The sequence below is a fragment of the Diorhabda carinulata genome, chromosome 2 (genome assembly GCF_026250575.1).
Source record: "Diorhabda carinulata isolate Delta chromosome 2, icDioCari1.1, whole genome shotgun sequence".
In the NCBI taxonomy this organism is placed as follows: Eukaryota; Metazoa; Arthropoda; class Insecta; order Coleoptera; family Chrysomelidae; genus Diorhabda; species Diorhabda carinulata.
Genome location: NC_079461.1, coordinates 22,902,534 through 22,913,296, shown reverse-complemented (window position 1 = coordinate 22,913,296; position 10,763 = coordinate 22,902,534). Strand labels below are relative to the sequence as shown.

General features: G+C 30.9%; 1 long non-coding RNA gene across 1 annotated transcript; it reads left to right on the top strand.

Moving 5' to 3' along the window:
* The first annotated feature begins 7,999 nt into the window (after nucleotides 1-7,999).
* Nucleotides 8,000-10,515, top strand: LOC130903960 (uncharacterized). The gene is made up of 2 exons (XR_009060796.1): nucleotides 8,000-8,223; nucleotides 10,269-10,515. It is a non-coding gene; the product is annotated as an uncharacterized LOC130903960 (long non-coding RNA).
* The last annotated feature ends 248 nt before the right edge of the window (nucleotides 10,516-10,763 follow it).

Here is a 10,763-nt window from a genome sequence, read left to right as displayed (position 1 = left end):
AATAAATTCCAATTAATTGTGTATCCAGAAAAGCACAATGCATGAAAGCAGTTATAAATTAAAACAACTCAGACTTATGTATATATTAAAGATAAGGCTGGGACTCTATGAAAATCCGGGATGGTTGCAGCTCTTAACTGGATTTTCAGATGTTGTAGTCTGGTGGTTGGATCCTTGGTGGTTGAAACTCCCAACCTGGCAGCTGTAGAGCTGCAGGAAAAAAATGAAATGAGGAAGGAAACGGGTACACAGATGGAAATTACGGAGGAAGAAACCAGTAGAAAGAACAGATTTGAACACACGGAGCTTATGCTCTAACATATAAGAAAACTGAATTAATATTTTTTAAAATATAACCACACAGTAATCTGTTATATTCTGTTGATAATGATGATCAGTTCTATTATTAAGTTGAAAAAAAATAAAACATTGGAATAGTAAACTTGATCAAAATATGAAATGTTTAACACTTCCTCAAAATGTACGGTATGTTGAGGAAAATGCGAAACATTTCAACAATAATTTATAATAATTTTCAAAAAAAAATCACTAAGTGTGATAAATAGATGCGACCATTAACTGTACTAGAATAGCCTCACGAGTGGTGTCTTAATGTAAATAATTCAATTTCTTACATGGCTAAAAATATGTGTGCTTGCACAATACAACAAAAAGAAAGATAAAAAAAGCCATGAAAATATAACAAGGCATTCCCTCCTCTTCCCTCCCCTACCCTTCAACAGGCAAATTTAGTGAGAAAAAGTCCACCAAGACAGAGCTAACCGCCAACAGTTATTGATAGCACACATAATATAAATGAAAAATCAGAACATATTATAAATTGTAAAAAATCAAAAAAATATTTGCGCTTCTATTAATGACGATATCTTGAAGTGAGGTGTCTTAACCACATAAATAGATATCTTAAGAAAATTTGTCACCAACAGAGAAGAACAAGAAACAATCCGTAACAAAATACTATCTTAAGTGTCAGCACATCAAAATGATCAATAAATTGTCATGCAAAAGGGAAACGTGCTATATTCGTATCCAAACCAAAATGAAGCGTATATTGAGAACGAAAACGCTACCAAGCAATTTCACAGTACACCCATACTAAAAGGGACTACTGCAAAATTAACTGTATCCAAGATTGGCCTACAGCAAAGAATTTCAGAAAATATTTGAGCATAAGATTTGTTCTATTGTTCTATTAATTTTAAGCTGGTTTTCTAAAGGTGCCTAAAGCAAAAAAATTCCAGAACATTTGAAACATTGGGGTTGTTCTCTACAGAACAGAATTTTTTGCGTATCAAAAACCCAAAAAACCAATGCAATACGATAATACTCAAATATAATACACTCCCTAAATTATGCACAACTAAAAAGAGTGCATAATAATAACCTCACGATACCAAATCAATATATAATTTAAACAAGATCAAGATATAGTTGCTGTTGCACAACGGTGAAGATAAGCGGCAGATACCAGATAAATACAAAAAATGAACACAGATGAAGTAAAAGCAGTATCATCCTCAACAGAAAAATCTGTAGAACACCAAAAATAAGGAAAACTTACCAGAATTGACAATATTTACAGACAAAGGTAAATCCACCACAGGAGTGAGTGAAATAAGTATAACAGATAAAACAGGTACACCTAGATCAATAATACTAATGTTTTTAGAGATCTCAAATTCCGAATTAGAATTAACAAAAGAAACGGAACGAGAAGATAAATGTTTGTCAAGATTTTTAGAACGATAATAAGATACGGAGTATAAAAAAAACTTATAACTTAAAAAGCTTACCATTCAACAGCCGAAAGTAAAAGCTTTGAAATTAATTTTTACTTATTGATGGTTTTTTTGATTTTCATTTTGGATTTTCTGACTTCACTGCGAGAGTGATTTACAAATGACTGGGAACTGTCGTCAGACTTACAGAACCAGTCAGAACCTCGGTTTTTGGAATAAAGGAACGACAAGGTTTTGAAGTGTTTTTAGCACCATAGTAATAACAAAAAATAGACCTAGGAGAACGACATTTGTCTTTGTGGCTGAAAAAGTGAAACCAGTTTTTTGTGACCACAGTTCTAATAGTTATGGATGAAAGCCTGAATTTGTGAGAAGAGAATTTGATATTTTTCCCTTTACAGTGAACAATCAAATCATCTGCGTATAGTCGAGCTTTTACAGGTAACTTTGAGTTTTTACTTAGTAACTTAGGAAGTTTTTAATGAAAACCAGGGAGTGACCTTGCATATTGAATTCATATAACTTTTTTATGATGTAATCATGCCATGCAGTGTCAAAAGCTTGGTTAATGTCGAAGGAAATAGCTAGACAGCTGCTTTTTAGGGTGATTTCACTTTTCAAGTCTATGATATTATCCAGAGCTGATCTATCTTAACTAAATCCGCTTTGTTCCGGTATAATAAAGTTTTCTTTTCCAAGTGTCGAGATCAATCTATGTTTTATAAATTTTCCCATTCGTTTGCCCATAGCATATGTGAGAGATAGAGGTCGATAGGATTCAGGATGGGCTCTCATGTTTTGTGATTTATGTATTAGAATTATTATGGATTCATGCCTTATGCTGACGCCAGATAGTATTGAACAGGTTAAGGATGTATTTGTGAGCAATCGACGAAAGTTGTTTTAAGAAGGCAACTGATACTTTATCTGGTCCTGGTAACATTTCTTTCAGGGTGGAAAGAGGTTGTTCATATTCTTGGGTGGTAATGGATAAATTGTGGGCTCGTGCTGATCGAACTATATCACTATCTCATCTTTTTCTTTTCTCTTATCATAGGTTACAAAAGTATCATCGCAATTACATGTGTCAGAACGGTTTCTGTAGGTGATAGGTAGTATTGAGACTATTTTGGAATTATCGGTGGTTGTGCATCCATCTTTCTCCAGCATTTGTATATTATGGGACCTGTAAAGCCCTGATATTTTTCCCACTTTTTCCCATACCTCTATCATGGGTGTTTCCAAAAGTTATTTTACAGACGTATTCTATTCATGATTTGCGTTTAGCATTTTTTATTGTACGCCTGGCTTCGGCTATAGTTTTTAAGAATTCAATTTTGTTCGCTGGTGTATTGTATCTTTCAGGCACATAATTCGGTAATGAGGACTTCGAAGAAAGTCTGGTTTGCGTTTTTCAATTCCATTCTGGATATAGCTCGTGATTGTGATTCGGTTTCCTGTCATGAATAATAATTTAATAGTGGTCACTGTTGTAGGTATAGTCCAGTCAATCTCAGAAAAGTGTTGGTCTTCTATCGTTTAAGATAGAGAGCGACTTCTGTAGTTTATTGATGTGGAAATAACTAGGCTCAATTATAGAATACCAGAAGTGTAAAAAAACTACTAATTGAGGTAGGTGAAAAATATAAATCCAAAACTATAATAAGCTCGTCTTAATCTATAAATACACATTTAAAACTTAATATCTACTGATGTCCTATTTTGGATCTGTCAGAGAATTAATATTATAAATAAATACCCGAGTACCTCCAAAGTTTTCCCATTATTGGTCTGTTTGAAACTTGGAATATTTTACCTCAAACCAAATGGGAAATGTCTAGAATCAGCTATACTTACAATAGTATAGCCTAAATAACAAGCAGAAATTAAGATATAGATATATATTATTAAGCTTTTAGGTACATATAGAACAGGATTTCTCTCAGTCAGGGTAGTTATAAAGACGAGAATATATATATATATATATATATATATATATATATATATATATATATATATATATATATATATATATATATATATATATATATATATATATATATATATATATATATATGGGTAAATTCTAAAAGTAAAAAAAACGGTCGAAATAAAGTACATGAAATTTGATTTTGAATAAATTGAATATTTTAGAGTAATTTGCATGCTTTCAAAAATTTAAACACTTAACTATATTGTAGAATTGATCGTAATTAAGTGCTATTTGAGATTCTTGATAATTGGAGTATGTTTTGAAATTTAAAAATTAGCTTGTTTATCCGTATAAATCAATTATCTCCAATTAATAAAATCGAAAATAAAACGTCTTATTAATATTATTGCTTTTAATTGAATAAACGGCGCCGTAGGTTCTGATTTGGTGAAATAGTTTAATAACAAAATACGAAAAGTTTATATTTTGATTGCAAATTTTAAATATTTATAAACAAGCTGTTCGAGATTCCAAAGTATATGATGAAATCTACAAATAATGCAACATGATGCTTGTTACTTCTCTACGAAATGTTTTCGCTAAATCATTGAAAAATCATATTTTCCTATAGGAAGCCCAGCTCAATTAATAATATTTCAACTGAAGAAAGGATAAATTACAAGAGTCGTTCATAGAGACTCGTAAATAAGCATCAGCTAATGCTATTTCTTTTTTCTATGGCCTATGCTCAAAGATCATTAAGTAAAAAGCACACACACTGTATTAAATCTGAAGACTAAAAACTGAATTTGTGCAAAAGATTTTAGCTAACTGGTCGTAAGCGAGATTGTTCTTGAAATAAACCAAGATCAGCTGAAGACTTGAAACTCAAGACCAAAACTGAATAAGCGAGACACATTGCGTTCCTAAGTTGTTGCCAGAAATAAAAAGATAAATTTCAGATTTAGATGTGTCTTTAAAAATATGTAAATAAATAAATAAACTCGTTAAACTTGTAGTAATTTTTAATGGAGACGAAACTCCCCAAACAATTCAAGGAAGAAATTTTGGAAAACTTCACATGAATTAGACTTTGTTATGGAGAAAAACGAAAGAAAAGAAGGCGATATAAACTAGTTAAAAATACTATTCAGGCACTTATAATAAGTTTGTCTATTGGCTTTGAAATTTCCAATTAGTAAAAGTCACCAGTTAATTATCATTCGTATAGGAAAAGGAGAAGTCTAACGTGAAGAAAAACTGCTGATGTTTTTAAGAAATATTTCAAACAAATGATAGATTGAAGGAACTATTACTTCACACTAAATGGACAAGGTGAAACTATCCAATTGGCTAATAATTTTAATAATATATAAAATACAAAGAGGGATTTTATTGTAATGATTTTTATATCCTTCTGAACATACATTTCAACGAGTCCTGAATTCAAGTCGATGTAAACCATGGCTGCCAGACAATCAAGGATGGTAAATCAAATAGAAATATAACAATCTAAATAGAGAGCCAGACAGTTTCAGAATCAATAGAATCAAAAAAGACAAAATCAAATGCGGTAATGAGTTATTGTTGATGCTGGATACCTGGACACTATGCTGTGAAACTCTAAGGCAGAAAAGCTTGGTAAAAATGGAACGAGGAAAGAAAATACAGAAGAGACAGTAACAATGCGACTACCTATAGGATTTTAAAAAAAAAGATGCTATTGTCACAGGGTTCAAAGTCAAACATTAGGATATATGGTCAAATAATGACTACACGATATCCAGGGCAATTGAACTAGCGATCATTGAGAAGAATACAAAAAAGATAATAATAAATAATACTATATCCAGAAAACCATTGGGGTGCCCACTGGACTCAGGAAATGGGGAGTGACAACGGACAATTATTGTGAAGAATATAATGGAGAAGAGTGCCCTACTTTGACGGAAAAAGATGTCAAATTCTGGGAGACGATACAATGAATTGCCTCATAGAAATAGCAGATTCAGAAATAGAAAAGATAAAAAACTTTTAGGCTGGAGCTTCATAAAAATGAGATATGAAAGAAAAAAAGATAGGGGGATAGTTAGCTAGTCGGTAATCTCTTTACCACCCCTATACCAGCGCACCTTTTCTAATAAATTATATTGAAAACTAGATTCTCAGTGTTTGTATTCAATTAGTATTTTCTTTCAACAGGTGCATATTAAAGCACTAAATTTACTTAATACTAGGATAAGTACTTTTATCCACAATACCAATTTTTTCTGTTGAACCTGTGTTATTGCTGAATGGAAATTAAGATAAGGAACGAATATATTTCTTGCACAAATTATCAATATTAATTCTGCATTCTAGGTCAATTAATTTGTTTACAGTTATAATGGACAAATCATCAATAGTTATATATAGTAACTGGAACAATTTACGCAATGAATGTTAGCCAGTGCTTAAAACCAATTTGATAATGAGGGTGGAAATGTATGTCATCAAAACAATTGTTAGAAATTATGAGAAAATGTGGCAACATAAATAAATTGGTCTATATATATACCACAATTTTATAGATATTTGCTTAAAAATATATACTGAGGTGAATGCAGCCATGGATTTTTGAAATAATAAAACCACCTATCAATAACTTTTATTGAATGTTTGATACAACTTCAAGTATAATTCCAGTTTGAATAGAAGTGGAAACAATTATTGTGATAACTTGTAATAATATTGTCCACTACACTATGCTTCTTTGAAATGTATTTTTTCGTCATTACTGAAAAGAAATAAGAAACAAATGTCATAATACCCTTTCACGAGTATTATATATAAAAAAACTATAAAATATTGGTGCTTATTCAGAAAATTTGAATATAATTCTTTTCATTAGTAAGCGCATTTTATTCGATATAATTATATTTAATAACCCCTTTAAAAATTGTATTATCTCAATTTTTCATTTTCTGTTGTGTCAGCTAATGTAATTTTCAGGCTCAATCTTCTTACTGCACTAATCCTCGTAGCCTTACTTGCTAAAAATAACTATTTTATCTTTTTTCAAAACAGGATGTGTTAATTATAAAAAAAGGTTGAGGTGAGAATTATAAGTACATCAGTTATCAACTACAACTGTCTCATATGACAATATATACGTACAAAGCGCTCTAAAATTAAACATCTTGAGCAGTACCAGTAACTTGATACTTATCGACTTACATGTACATCTTCAGACACACATCTGTTCCTCTTCAAGTTCTATTGAATAAACACTGTGAGTTTCGTTTTTATATTGTTTGATTTTTATCCTCATCATGATATCATAACATTAATTTTTTCAGAAAAATAACTTCGTAAGAAGACTTGAACTTTATTGTAAATTTGGATTAGTCTCTTGCTGACGAATTCAATTGAACATTCTTAGGAAAATAAATATTTAGTTTAAAATCGAATTTTCATTGACGTTATAGAATATTCTCTACTATTTCCGATTTATCCTTACGAAAAATTTCTCGATGTCAACCAACTACAACATATTTGTGACTCAGAAATAGCAATTTATCTGTATAATAATTCAAGATCCAATATTCACCATCTTCCATTCTATTTTCACTGATACTGACACGTTCTTTACTACTCTAACCTACCTGAAATGGTAAGACTACACTGCCTATTCCAGAAAATGAGTGTACTGCCCTCGAACGAAATAATTTTAAGAAAAGAGAGAGGGTTTTGTTTTGATTATTTCAACAAACTGTAGTAGAAACAAATGAAACATCAAATAATTAGAATTGATTTCGTTAGAAGGCTTTAATCTTCCAAAAAAGTTTTTCTACTTAAAACAGTACCGAATATGATTTAATTTAATTATAGCGAGGATGTAGTGATTTTAGGGGCTCAAAACCCCTCCAAAATATAGGGGGCACCAATTTCCTGGTTTTATTTGAAGAAGTTGCTTCAACTTTAGGAAAAGCATGTTTAGATTTTTATTGCAAAATGTTATATAGTTCATGAAATAATGGAAAAAAATCGATTTATATTTTGTTTTCATATGGCTGTAATTTAATTGCACTTCTATGTCAAATTGAGTTATTTTTAACCCCAAAATATGAGATTCAATCAATGGCATACCTGTTTGTTATACCCTGTATATCTCTATCGGTGTTTTCTCACTTTCTCCCCTCCTGAAAAATAAATCGACTAATCTGTTTTTACGTAGTAAAAATTTGATACGTTATCAAAAATCTATTGATTCTGTGGCTCCACCAAATATGAGTCAAGTAGGTATGAAATTTACTTTAAATTCATTGTTCAAAAAGATATGACGCATTTTGTTTTTTAAATACAATTAGTACAGAGTACTTACTCATCATCAATACTAAGCGTGTTCGTCTGGGAAGTTATCTTTATTTAATTTACTCTCATTATTTATTTTAGAAAACACATTCCTTTGCGATTTTCAAGAAGCAGTGCTAAAAATAAACTTTTGCGTTTAATACCAGTTTTGGATCATAAAAATATTTGCAGTTATTGGTAAATATATTTTCGTCTTATATCGATAATAATGGTTCAATAAACTCCTTTTTTTGTTAAACATGTAAATTTCTTCGTCTTTTAATAGAAGGCATGTATTTACCATCATGTCTGTTTTTATGAATGACTCGTTAAAATAACTAATTAGAAAAATAACAATTTAAAAAAGAAAACTATCGTTTAGTAGTCAAAAAGTTCTAGTTATCAAATCTGAGCCAGTTTTTATAAAGACCTTTTCACAAAACCGGAGAGAGTGCATAATAATAAGATAACTCTCGAAGGCTCTTCGAATAATGTGACGAGCCAAGAGAAAAGAGTGAAGGCTAGTGAATACATCATAAAGCGGCAATAGAAGCTACGATAAGAGCAAAGAGAGCCGCATATTAATATGTCGTGTCACCCGTGGCCTCGATTTTTTCTTCAAAGTACAAGTATTTAAATGTGCTAATGGTGAGATGAAAACTAATTAAGGTTATCGCATACAAAATGTTTTAGTTTGAACAAATGAATATTTGGTATGGAAATAGCTTAATTGAAATAGATTGCAAACAATTCTGTGGTCGACCCAGTTGATTTTACATAAGTATAAATAAACATATTCCTTTAAAAGTAATATTGTACGTTTAAAAAATAATTATTTACCATAATATTCATGACTTTCTGTCCAATTTTCCATGTTACTTTTATTTCGATACCTTTAAAACTTTACTTCTTTAAAGTCCTCTATATCACTTAAACTGTTTTTTAATGTGTCTTTGTTATTAACCTGTAAAGATCCGGTTCTTGAGACAATTTTGGAAAAAGAAAAAACCGGTCTTGATCCATAACTTCCACCTTAAACTTATTTTTTTGCTCGTTGATCTAACTAGTTGATACCAGTCTCTGGAAAGATGAATATCAATAGAAGTTTTCTTTTTTTTTCTTTCTATCAGGGCATGGTCGACATCACACTCAAGGTGAGTGTGTTCAGGTACTAAAAACTTGTGGTTTATGAATTCTAATGTTTTGTGTAGATTAATAAAACATTGCTCATCTGAAGGAATTTGTGTTCTGGTAAGTCCGAATAAAGCACAATTTACTTGACTTCTGTTGGAATATTTTTAATGAACGCAAAAATCCAAGATTCTATTTTATTGGCACAATTCTGGCCACATAAAATGCGTGGACTTTTCTGAAGAGCAGTTATGTACTGTTAAATTATATATCGAAAGCTGACGCAAATAGAACATCTTATTTGTTGGTAATGAAAGAGTTTGTAAAACTTGCTGTAAGTCAAATGCAAATGTGATGAAGGAAGGATAGTTTAGAGCCTTTTTCTTGTCAGCTGCTTCTGCTTCATATGACAAATCTACCAGAAGTAAGGTACTCACCTGACTCTTTCTTAAAATTTACTTTAAGTTATTCGCAGCTTCAATATTTTTCTTGAGCCAACAATGTATAACATCTTGAGCATGTATCGTTCTTGGCTTTTTTAAATTTTAAATTTAGTTTATTAAATTCGCGTACATTAGAAAACGTTGCATTATGTTTTAACTGTTTTATAAAATTTTAATGTTTATTTTCAATTATGATGTTTTTTCTTTCACGCTCAACCTGTTATTAATACAGTAGAAAACTCGATAATCCGACCCTCAGTTATACGGATTTGCGATTATCCGGACTATCAACTGCGACCAATTAAATAATTAAGTAATATTGAGCCAAACTACAACAAGCTACAAAATCTTATATTTACATATGTACTAAAATGTGAAATTTAAAAATGTCAAAGCATGTTATCGCTTAAAGACAAAATAAATATTATTGATTCGTTAAAAAAAGTAGAAACTGGTCGTAAGTTAGCTGATGATTATGGCGTAGGTATGATGTGTATGTGTATGTGTGATGAGAATACCGATTCAATTTTGTTGTACATCCGCAAATTAGATAGTGAAGACTTTTAGAAGACGATTCGTATTGTTGGTTTTTACAAAAACGCTCAACTGGGCAACCGATATCTGACCCTTTACTCTGTGAAAAAGCATTATAGTTCAAACATATTGCAGATAAATGAACAGCGGAAAATGCAAGAAGATGACACAGAAGAAAATCTAAACGTGGAAAATGATGTAGAATCATCTCATGATGAAGCACTTCAGGCTATGGAAACAGCTCTCAAATTGTTTGAAAAACAAACAGAGATTGATACTGTGAGTTTACTACAGCTGAAACGAATTCGTGATATAGCAGCAATGAAGAGAAAAAGTATTAGAGAAATATTATTATTCATTAATAAATATTACTATTATTAAACTTATTTTAATCATGAAACCCGCTTTTCTTCATACATTCGATTATCCGGACTTTCGATTATCCGAATCCCTAACGACAACAATAAGTCCGGTTAATCGAGTTTCCACTGTAAATACGTTTTTTTGTACCTTATTTTTATTATATTACGACGTATATAGACTCAGATCCTTTCAACTGCCTAAAATATATACTCCTCAAACATATCTTAAATGATAATCAACATTACTTTGAAACGTAGGTTCTGGTCA